The 12,470-nt window shown below is 34.5% G+C and overlaps 1 non-coding gene across 1 annotated transcript; it reads left to right on the forward strand.

Moving 5' to 3' along the window:
- The first annotated feature begins 577 nt into the window (after positions 1 to 577).
- LOC112774801 (small nucleolar RNA R71) lies at positions 578 to 685 on the forward strand. The gene has a single exon (XR_003189261.1). It is a non-coding gene; the product is annotated as a small nucleolar RNA R71 (small nucleolar RNA).
- The last annotated feature ends 11,785 nt before the right edge of the window (positions 686 to 12,470 follow it).

The raw sequence follows: 12,470 nt of genomic DNA on the forward strand, positions 1-12,470 counted from the left end.
CTTGCCAAGCTAGATGGATTCTACTCAGAATTCTCTGTCTGTTGCTGAGTGGATGATGGAAAAGGTTTACTATTGTTAAACCTATTTTTTCCACCATTATTAAAGCCTTGTTGAGGCTTTTGTTGATCCTTCCATGAGAAATTTGGATGATTTCTCCATGAGGGATTATAAGTGTTTCCATAGGGTTCCCCATGTAATTCACTTCTGCTATTGCAGGGTTCTCAGGATCATAAGCCTCTTCTTCAGAAGATGCCTCTTTAGTACTGTTGGATGATTCCTTCAATCCATTCAGACTCTGAGAGATCATATTAACTTGTTGAGTCAATATTTTATTCTGAGCCAATATGGCATTCAGAGTATAAATTTCAAGAACTCCCTTCCTCATGGGCATCCCATTATTCACAGGATTCCTTTCAGAAGTGTACATGAACTGGTTATTTGCAACCATGTCAATGAGTTTTTGAGCTTCTGCAGGCATTTTCTTTAGGTGAATGGATCCACCTGCAGAATGGTCTAGTGATATCTTTGATAACTCAGACAAACCATCATAGAATATATCCAGGATGGTCCATTCTGAAAGCATGTCAGAAGGACACCTTTTGGTCAGTTCCTTGTATCTCTCCCAAGCTTCATAGAGGGATTCACCTTCCTTCTGTCTGAAGGTTTGGACATCCACTCTAAGCTTGCTAAGCTTTTGAGGAGGAAAGAACTTGGCTAAGAAAGCCTTGACTAGCTTATCCCAAGAGTTCAGGCTATCTTTAGGTTGAGAGTCCAACCATACTCTAGCTCTGTCTCTTACAGCAAACGGGAAAAGCATAAGCCTGTAGACCTCAGGATCAACCTCATTGGTCTTAACAGTGTCACAGATCTGCAAGAATTTAGTTAAAAACTGAAAGGGATCTTCAGATAGAAGTCCATGGAACTTGCAATTCTGTTGCATCAGAGAAACTAATTGAGGTTTAAGCTCAAAGTTGTTTGCTCCAATGGCAGGAATTGAGATTCTTCTTCCATGTAAATTGGAATTAGGTGCAGTAAAGTCACCAAGCATCTTCCTTGCATTGTTGTTATTTTTGGCCATATCTCCTTCTTTTTCGAAAATTTCTGTCAGATTTTCTCCGGAGAGTTGTGCTTTGGCTTCCCTTAGCTTCCTCTTCAGAGTCCTTTCAGGTTCAGGATCAGCTTCAACAAGAATGTTCTTATCCTTGTTCCTGCTCATATGAAAAAGAAGAAAACAGAAAAGAAAATATGAAATCCTCTATGTCACAGTATAGAGATTCCTGTATGTGAGTATAAGAATAGAAGAATAGAAGAAGAGAAATTCGAACACCAAGAGGAAGAGAGGGTTCGAATTTTGAGATGAAGAGAAGTGTTAGTAAATAAATAAATAATTAGAAGGAGATGAGAGAAAGGGAATTTCGAAAATTAATTAAATTAAAAATAAAATTTAAAGTTAAATTTTGAAAATTAAAATTGAAATCAAATTAAATTAAAAATTAAAACAATTAGTTAAAAAAAAATTTGAAAAAGGGGGAAAAGATTTTCAAAAATTAGAGAGAGAGAATTAGTTAGGTAGTTTTGAAAAAGATATGATTGAAACAAAAAGATAGGATTGATTAAAAAAAATTTTGAAAATCAATTTTAAAAAGGTAAGAAGTTAGAAAGGAAGTTAGAAAAGATTTTGAAATTGATTTTGAAAAAGATGTGATTGAAACTTAATTTGAAAAAGAAATTTAAAAAGATTTGGTTTTAAAAATTAAAGTTGATTACTTGACTAACAAGAAACTAAAAAGATATGATTCTAGAGTTTAAAGATTGAACCTTTCTTACTAGGCAAGTAACAAACTTAATATTTTTTTGAATCAATCACATTAATTGTTAGTAAAGATTTGAAATTATGAAACAAAATAAGAAAAATATTTTTGAAAATCATTTTGGAATTTTCAAAAATTATGAAAGAAAAATGAAAAAGATTTGATTTTTGAAAAAATATTTGAAAAAGATAAGATTTTTAAATTGAAATTTTGATTTGACTCATAAGAAATAACTAAATTTTAAAAATTTTTGACTAAATCAAATCAAATTTTCGAAAATTATGAGTGAAATAAGAGAAAGATATTTTTTTATTTTTGAATTTTCAATGAAAAAAGAGAAAAACAACCCAAAGACTCAATGCATGAAAATTTTGGATCAAAACATGTGATGCATGCAAGAACACTATGAATGTCAAGATGAACACCAAGAACACTTTGAATGTCAAGATGAACACCAAGAACTTATTTTTGAAAAATTTTCAAGAAAAGAAAACATGCAAGACACCAAACTTAAAAATTTGTATTCTTTAGATATTAACAAATTAAAAATGCATATGAAAAATAAGAAAAGACACAAAACAAGAAAATATGAAGATCAAACAAGAAGACTGGCCAAGAACAACTGGAAGATCATGAAGAATGCAATGCATGAAATTTTCGAAAATAATTTTTAGAAAATTAAAAAGATGCAATTGACACCAAACTTAAAACTTGACTCTAGACTCAAACAAGAAACACAAAATATTTTTGGTTTTATTATTTTATTAAACTTTTTTTTTCGAAATTTAATTGGGAAAAACGAAAAAAGAAGAAAATTTTTTTGTATTTTTCAAAAATAAGAAATAAAAGCTTAAAATTAAAATAAAATTACCTAATCTGGGCAACAAGATGAACCGTCAGTTGTCCAAACTCGAACAATCCCCGGCAACGGCGCCAAAAACTTGGTGTGCGAAATCGTGATCATTCCTTCCTTGGTAATGGCGCTAAAAACTCAATACGAACGTTCATGTTCTTAATTCTATTTCACAACTTCGTACAACTAACCAGCAAGTGCACTGGGTCGTCCAAGTAATATACCTTACGTGAGTAAGGGTCGATCCCATGGAGATTGTCGGCTTGAAGCAAGCTATGGTCACCTTGTAAATCTTAGTCAGGCGGATTCAGCTGATTTTATGAATTTATAATTAAAAGATAAATAAAATATAAAATAGGATAGTGGTACTTATGTAATTCATTGGTGAGAATTTCAGATAAGCGTATAGAGATGCTTTCGTCTTTCTGAACCTCTGCTTTCCTGCTGTCTTCATCCAATTCTTCCTACTCCTTTCCATGCAAGCTGTATGTTAGGCATCACCGTTGTCAATGGCCACCTGTCCTCTCAGTGAAAATAGTCCAATGCGCTGTCACTGCATGGCTAATCATCTGTCGGTTCTCGATCATACTGGAATAGGATCCATTGATCCTTTTGCGTCTGTCACTACGCCCAGCACTCGGGAGTTTAAAGCTCGTCACAGTCATTCAATCCCTGAATCCTACTCGGAATACCACAGACAAGGTTTAGACTTTCCGGATTCTCAAGAATGGCCGTCCATGGGTTCTAACTTATACCACGAAGACACTAATAACTCGGACTCAGTCCCCTGTATTATATATCCAAGAGATGTCCATTCAATCTAAGGTAGAACGGAAGTGGTTGTCAGGCACGCATTCATAAGTTGAGAATGATGATGACTGTCACGATCATCACATCCATCATATTGAAGTGCGAATGAATATCTTAGAAGCGGAATAAGTTGAATTGAATAGAAAAACAGTAGTACTTTGCATTAATCTTTGAGGAACACCAGAGCTCCACACCTTAATCTATGGTGTGTAGAAACTCTACCGTTGAAAATACACAAGTGATAAATGTTCAGGCATGGCCAAATGGCCAGCCCTCACAAAAGTCTAAGATAGCCTAAAACTAATCAAAGATGATCCAAAAGATATAAACATAATAGTAAAAAGTCCTATTTATACTAAACTAGTTACTAGGGTTTGCAGAATTGAGTAAATGATGCAGAAATCCACTTCTAGGGCCCACTTGGTGTGTGCTTGGGCTGAGCATTGAGCTTTACACGTGTAGAGACTTCTCTTGGAGTTGAACGCCAGTTTGTAGCCTGTTTCTGGCATTGAACTCCACTTTGCAACCTGTTTTTGGCGTTTGACTCCAGAATGCTGCATGGAACTGGCGTTGAACGCCAGTTTACATCATCTATCCTTATTCAAAGTATGGACTATTATATATTTCTGAAAAGCTCTGGATGTCTACTTTCCAACACAATTGAGAGCGTGCCATTTGGAGTTCTGTAGCTCCCTAAAATCCATTCCGAGTGCAGAGAGGTCAGAATCCAACAGCATCAGCAGTCATTTTTTAGCCTGAATAAGATTTTTGCTCAAGTCCCTCAATTTCAGCCAGAAATTACCTGAAATCACAGAAAAACACACAAACTCATAGTAAAGTCCAGAAATGTGATTTTTAATTAAAAACTAAAAAAAAATATACTAAAAACTAACTAAATCGTACTGAAAACTATGTAAAAATAATGCCAAAAAGCGTATAAATTATCCGCTCATCAATAGGAACAAGGGTTTCAATCTCCCCCCTCTTCCTTTCTTTGTTTCCAGCGTGTGTGTGTTTATTTTAGGGAGAGAGAGTGCTGAGCTTCATTAATTAAATGAAGCTTGGATGGGCCTTGGGCCCAACTTAGGTCCAGTTGGCCCGGTTTGTCCCGTTCGGTCCAATCTTGAGCCAATTTCTTTAAAATTGGTGTCAAAATTCTAGTTTTAAATTTCTCTACTACATTAAACCATAAAAATCTCATTTCTCAAGAAGGACAAGCAACAAGGATAATCTCTACAAGAGTTCTGAAAGAACTGCTGAGTCTACAAGTAAGTGAGGATGTACAATCGATGAAGAGTATTGGAAGAAATTCAGTTTAACAACCTCAAGGATGACTCCCAAATCAGAGATAACTGATAGAAACACAAAAGGATAAGCAAGGCAGTAGTTTGGAACTAATCAAGCTGAGTTAACAAGTATAAGATCATAGAAGAAGGTTATCTAAAGCTAGTGATGACACTCTCAAGGTTTAAAATTTATGATTAAGTACACCTAATACATTTGAATATAAAGAATGAAAAACTGAAAGAAGGTCACCTCATGTGCTAAAAGAAAGGTATGTAACTCGCATTTCACAAAAAGGTGACAGAAATATACACCAAAACTGCAATGTGGTTAAAAGAAAACTAAATTGCATTTTGTCTAAATAGTTTACAAGTAAAAGACAGAATATGTAAGGTTTAGAAAATGAAAATCAATTGAGTTAAGGCCAAACAATATTAAAAATCCTGAAAGACATTTAGTTACTCAATCAAATAAGGTATACACTGAAATCACGGCAAGGTTGTAAGAAATCAAAGGTTTGTCCAAGAATTCCCAAAGCTTATATTCAAACAAGCATGTATAAGTTTTATAACAAATATGGAACTAGTTAAACTCTATTTATAAAAGGAAACTCCAAGGTAAAAATTTGCTTATCAGTCGGTTTCAAAACTTTATTCAAAACAGTGCATGCCAACCTCCAAAACGACTTTGTCAATTTAAAGAATAACCATGGATGAAATTTAAGCGAGAAGAATCAATTTAGATTTCTTAAGAGAATCCAAAACTTGTTTCAAAAGTCTTTTATCCTTCTGAATAAACTCGAGAATTGTTGTAATGTCACGTGCAATCTTTAGGCACAGTAATGCGAAGCTTTAGTTCTTTAGAATGTGGTTTGTGGTTATGGAAAGGGAGGTACACACGGCTGCTTTTGCGGTTTTTAAATTGTGGTTTTTGATTTCTAACTGATATGGTCTTGAACCATGTTGAAAAGGGTTTGAAGGATTAACATGATTTTCAAATTTGGTTTAAAACTTTTAGTTTAAATGTTTTTCTTTTGAAATTAAATCGAAACTCTTGGTCTGAATAATCTGGTTTACAAAAAAAGTGAGTTTTACAATTTTCTTGATTTGTGATTTCGGTTTACAATTTCTCTTATCAAAACGGAATTCGAATTGAAAGGTTTTGATTTAAGAATAAATGAATTTTTGAGCCTTTTGAAAAAGCTTTCATAATGAATTGGTTAAGATTGGACTTGTTTTCACAGCTTTCCGATATGTTACAAAAGCAGTCTTTGGTTTTGAAACTACGTCAGAAAATTCTTGGTTTGAAGGATATTGTTTAAAAAGAAAAGAGAGTTCTATGATTTTATCAATTCGTGAACTAGGTTTCTAAATTTATCTTGTTGAATGCGGATTTAAATTGAAAGGTTTTATCCGAGAAAACCATGATTTCAAGTATTTGACTTACAAACAAACGATTTTGACTCCTTTGAAAAAGTGTTAACAAGGAATATGTTTAGATTAAATTTGTTTTGAAGATTTTGAAAAGTATTACAAAATCGGTAATTGTTTTAAGAAAAACTTCGGATGCTTAATGATGATAATCAGAGTGACGCAGCGGAAGGCGAAAGGGAACGTCGACACGGTAGGATGATGGCGAACGAGGTGCCTTGGCAACTTGTTCGATTAGCAACGTTGAAAGTAGGATGCTTCGTGGGAAATATATGTATATATATCCCATCGCGTGACTCGGATTTTCGAGGGCGAAAATCTTTTTAAGGAGGGGAGGATGTAAGAACCCGCGTTTTCACGTAAAACTGTTTTAATAAAATAATCTTAGTGCCCAGAATAGATTCAAAATTTAGAAGTTTTAATTTAAAAATAAAAATGTGAAATTTGATTTCAGTAAATTTTTTTGAGTTGGAAAATGTACTTCCTCCGAAAAGTTTTTGTAAAAATGCGTACTGGCGCTTGAGCCAGCAATACCGGCTCTAGTCTGTCCAGTACTGCGTATTTTTAGAAAATAATATTTAGAAGATTGATTTATTGTTTTGAAAGGAGAAAAATAATTTAGAATCGAAAACCGGATACTAATCTTAAAGGTTTTGGCCTGGGCTAAACGGAACAAAAATGCTAACGGGTTAGACCGGACCCAAACCGGGCCCAAGGTCCAACATATATAAGTGAGTAAATGAGCCAAGGAAGCTCATTTCAGCACAGAGAGAGAGAGAGAGAGAGAGAGAGAGAGAGAGAGAGAGAGTTCGGTTAGATTGAAGAGAGGAAGAAGAGAGAGTGCTCTTTTCACCTCCACCTTTTGGGAGCCATAACTTTTGATCTGGAGCTCCAATTGACGAGCCGTTTGTGGCCACGCGAAGCTCTTGATGAGCTCTTCCTTTATATCTAAGTTTTTCTGGTAATAAATCTCTATTCACTCTCTAGTTTCGCGCCCTAGCAGTTCTGTGTTTTTCAGTTTAGTTCTTGAGCAAGTTTTGTGGTTTTGGTTTTTTAGGTGATCTCTAGTAGCGGATAAATGTTGGATTTTACCCCTAATCTTGTTGGATAAGGTAATGTTCTACTAAAACCTTGTGTTTAGTTGTTTTGTGTATCTTAGGTTTTGATTTTGATGATATATGTGTTGTTAGTGTGAGCCTTGGTGTTTGTTGGTGTTGGTTGAGGCTTTGAATCAAGCTTGGTGGCTTCGTTTTGATGTTTGGTGCATTTGAGAATCGGTCAAGGTATGGTTTCGGTTTTGTTTTATGTAATATGTAATGTTTCTGGACACTTAGGCAAGTTGACCCTAAGATAGGATTGAATGTTGTTGGTGTATGAATATTTATATGTGAATTGATGATAATTGTGGGTTGTATTGGACTATTGTGGTTGAGGATGATTATTGGGAATTATGGTGTTAATGAGTATTGATGATTAGTGTTGTTGATGAGGTTGTTGGTATTTAAGAATTGATGATGAATAATGATGTTGTTGGTATTTAATGATTATAAAGGTTGATGCGGAATATTGATGTTATTGGTGCTAATTATAAATTGTGATGTTGGTTGATGTTGGTGAATGTGTATGTTGAGTGTGTTAATATGAATATGGATAATGATTGATAATTTTGAGGTTAAGTGATGAGGATTTTGAAGTAGTTTTTGATGTTTGATGTTGGTTAAAGATTATTTATGATGGTTTTGGATGTTGATGAGTAAGGAATTTGATGGTATTGAGTAGTGTAATTGGGATTATGGATGATTGAGTTGGAAAAGGAAGGGTATGGGCTTTTATGTTGTTTTGGTAATGTTTGGGTTGTGGTTGGTTTGGTTTTGAATTGGGAATTTTGGAAAAATTGGAGTTTTGAGGCCTTTGGTAAAAATAGATTTTTGGTGAACTTTGCCTAATCATAACTTTTGTCTCGATTTTCAAAATCTGATGAAATTTGTTTAGAATTAAGGATCTTTGAAAACCCTTTAAATCGATATAAAGTTTGTGAAATTTAAAATTTTGTAAAGGAAGTTATGATCATTCAAAATTGGTGTTGAAAATCTGAAATTCTACAAAGTTGTAGAATTTCAGGATTTTCTGATACGTGCGCACGCACAGCCTTGTGCGCATGCACAACCTTGCAAAAATGTTATTCTGTACGGATGCACAGACCTGTGCGTATGCACAGGTAGGGGAAAGGGCTCTGGTGGCAGCGCTAGCATAGGTTGTGCGTGTGCACATCAATGAAGGGTTACGATCTGTGCAGACGCACAGTCCTATGCGCACGCACAAGTCGGGAAGGATCGTCTATTGGGGGCACTCGTACAGCTTGTGCGAGTGAACATGCATGTATATTTTAGTACCTGTGCATACGCACACCTCTATGCGTACGCACACTTTCAAAATCTTCCCAAGCGTGCGCACGCACACCCCTGTGCGGACGCACACCCCTGTGCGGACGCACACACCCTGTTTCACAAATTTAACTTTGTTTTCAACTATTTCACCTTCCCAACAAGGTTGTAAGCTTCTATAACACCATTTTAAGGCTTTTGAACTTAATTTTGAGTATGGGGATGTGGGAAATAGGCTAAGGGTTGTATTCGATGATTATTATGAAATATTATAGAACATAGGCTTAGGTTTCTGGTGTACTGAGGATGGGTCAGTAGAGTGAAAATGAGGAATGGAAATGTTGAATTAATAGTGGTTGAGATGAGTCAAGGACTTTGAATGAGATGAAGGATCCATGATATATTGAAAATATTTTGAAAACCACTAGACTACTTTTTATTGAAACTAAGAGACGCTATGCGCCCGGGCAGGGGCTGAGGTTGGATTCCGCCTGTTCGAGGTAGGGCGGCGGCGTAAGAGCGGTGGTTCGTCCCGCTTGCGCTTAGATGTGAGGTCGGTGGTAATAGATCCCGCTCGCATCCCTTGGGATCTATAGAGCGTGCAGGCGCCGGTACCTGGACAGTGATCCAAGCACTATATCTCGGGGGTTCCCATATGAGAAAATCTGAAGGGCGACGTTTCCATGGAGATGTGTCGGGTTGGCAGTTGAACCGACAATGTGATATCACAGCCAGTAGGGCAGGCATTCATCATATGCATTTTCTATCTATTTGTATGCTGTGTTTACTTGTAATGGCTTGCCTAATTGAATAACATGCCTATCTGCTTCTTGAACTACTTGTTGTATATGAATATTATATGTGTTTTAGTTGTTTGTATTAATTGCGATTGTCTGGTGCTGAGGAGGTTACGTAGGCGGTGGTGATGGGATCGCACGGAGGTTAGGTTGGCGAGGGCTGTGGGATACAGCGGTGTGATTAGTTTTAGTTAGAATTCTCCTAAGTTTAGATAACCCGGTTTATGGTTTAAGTTCGTTATATATATTTATATGTTTTATTCTAAGCTTGAATATCTGTATGTGATGTGAAGTTCTAGGATTGCCTTCGGCGTCCCGGAGCCTTTCATCTTACATCATTGGGCACTGTTACCATACTGAGAACCTCTGGTTCTCATTCCATACTTTGTGTTGTTTTTCAGATGCAGGTCGTAATCTACCTCGGTAAGATTGCGGATATGGTGACAGAGGGGAGTACGATTCCTCCTTAGTTTAATTTATTTTACTTAGTTATAGTTAATCTCGCATCTTTTTGTATTTTATCTTTATGGCCTTAGAGGCTATTTCGAGAGATAGGTTGTATAAGCTGTTTTAATTCTAAAACTCTGTATTTGTATATTTGTAACTCGTTGGCTTAAACTCCGCAAGCTGCGGCTAGTTCCCTATGTTTATATTACTATATCTATACTTTTGTTCTATTCTCTTTGTGTACTCTTTTGATGAAGCCATGCCATTTTAGTGTACAATTTCTATCTCAATGTTCTACTAATTTAAAAATAATTAATATATAATATTAAGCTATGTGAATAAAGTTTGTATTATATTTTGTACAAATTAGTATGCATGGTTAGATCATTAAAGGTGTAACTTACAGTATGTGTATAGTTTTTTTTTTGTTTTATTTTGCTCTTCGAGGAACCAAATTTCAAAATAACTTGAATTATCAGTCATAGATATAGATGGTTGTACAATAAATTATATTGTATATAAAATAAAAGATCTCCTTACTACTTTTTTGTTCAACTTCTTTTACTCCTAACATATTTACTCATGAATTATTCAACTACCAATATGATATTCCTATCTTCAATTATATTTAATTGGATAAAATAAATGAGATTTAACAGTTTACAATCACACTGAAGTTATAATGAGATAGTCTATAAAGTAAACTGTAATAGTGAAGTTGATGTTCCAGATATAGGTTTCCCAGAAAAATCACTTTTGGCATTTGCTTTATAATCTATAATTTTTTAACTCCCTTAATTATGATGACCAATTTTGTCATGGGTTATTAGCTACATCAAGAAATTTCTAATGGTTGTTGTCAATCAAGCACACCTTACTAGACTATTAACCTACTATCAAAAAGTAATTTGTGACTAACTAAACTAAATAAAGGACCTTCCACTTATTATATAACCAATGAGCGTAGCAGTCAGTATTTCTCCATGGCAACTGTGCTCTTTAATTTGGTTTACGGCACCAACTACAATCTTGCTTTCTTTTAAATTTTGTTAATTAAACTAGCTTTAAATAGTTTCTGTATTACATCACCATTTTTCATCTTTATCATTGTTGTCATCTAATAAGGTAAAGCTATACATAAAGGAAGGAACTTTCGGTCTGGTGTTCAGAAACTAATCAATAGGCTACTAAAACTCTATATAGCTAAATAAATAATTGGTAATTATATTAAAATGTGAATTTGCTTAATAAAAGTACTTATATTTATTTATTACCTGTATCAAACGAAGTGTCTTCAGCCATTATAAAAGGTTATTTTACCAATTCTTCTCTTTTCAGCCCTCTTAAATTTGGTATAAGAGTTAATAATGTGTACTACTTCTCTACAAACACAAAGCTTATCACTTTTTCCAAATGATTTTATTTTCAAAATTTTTACTAGAGCCGATTCTAGAAGCATTGGTCGTGGCAGTAGCCTTTCTACCTTTTGGAGGAACAACTTGCTTACCACAGATTTTATCCTAGCACATTTGGAACATGCCAGAAGAAGGTGTGGTTCCATTTATATTTTAGTCTCTTCTAAAGGGCGAAGATTAGGTGCAACTTGGCTTTTCAAATTTAATATACAAACTGGAATCAGAGAAGTTGTTAATGTTCCATTCTTAAGAAACAACCAAGGCCAGTTTGAAATAACTGGCTGTGAGAATGAGAATATGGCAATTCGATAATCAACGAAGGATATTAGTTGGACTATCCTTCGTTGATTATCGAATATGCACATTGTTGGTTGACTTCGTATTTCTCAGCAAGTGGCTAGTGGGATACCAATTTGTGCTGCCGCCCATATGTGTAGGGAATTAAGAATTCACATGGAATATACTTGTGGAACTAAGTAATGTCAGGTCATGGACATGAATTCTTGGTACGACCTCATTTGTTTGCTGGCAAAGATTTTATTGTGCTAAAAGAGATAACTCCACCACTTATAGAGCCAAATCATGTTAGGACAACATACATCAGAATAGGAGCTGTAAATCCAAAAACTCACGAACGTAGGATCATTAATTTCATAGATTTTTCAATTGCTGTAGTAGTTAAATCTATTCAACTAAATCATGATGCAGTTCTTCCAGTTAACGTTATCTAATGCTGTAGTTTCCTTTTCTTGTTTCTTATGCGAGCAATGTAATGTAGATTTGCCTTTTGTTTTTCTTTTTTTACTTTTGTGTTTTTAATTTTGTATGGTTTCCAGGGCAAATGGTGCACAGCAATGTGCATTGTTATCTTTTAGTGCTATACATTAATATTAGAATTGCTTTCATAATTAAATTTAGATACATGTAGTCCATGTAATTTTTTTAAATTTTTTATTCAATCATAATGAGTAACAATATAAAAATTTCAAACTCTTATCAATCAAATGAATTGATTTTACCAACTAAACTGTACGAGAAGTACTCTTAACATCTCTTAAATTAAATAATATAAATGGTAAGGTCTTAGAAAAAAAATCAATGAATAAAGATTCAAATCCTATCCTAAAAAAAATAAAATGTAGTTTCGTAGTTCTTATTACATAAAGAAGCATATCTTTAATAAAACTACTCTCTATTATTGATTTAACTAATTAAATTGTAACACAATCGATTTTTATT

The sequence above is a fragment of the Arachis hypogaea genome, chromosome 18 (genome assembly GCF_003086295.3).
Source record: "Arachis hypogaea cultivar Tifrunner chromosome 18, arahy.Tifrunner.gnm2.J5K5, whole genome shotgun sequence".
In the NCBI taxonomy this organism is placed as follows: domain Eukaryota; kingdom Viridiplantae; phylum Streptophyta; class Magnoliopsida; order Fabales; family Fabaceae; genus Arachis; species Arachis hypogaea.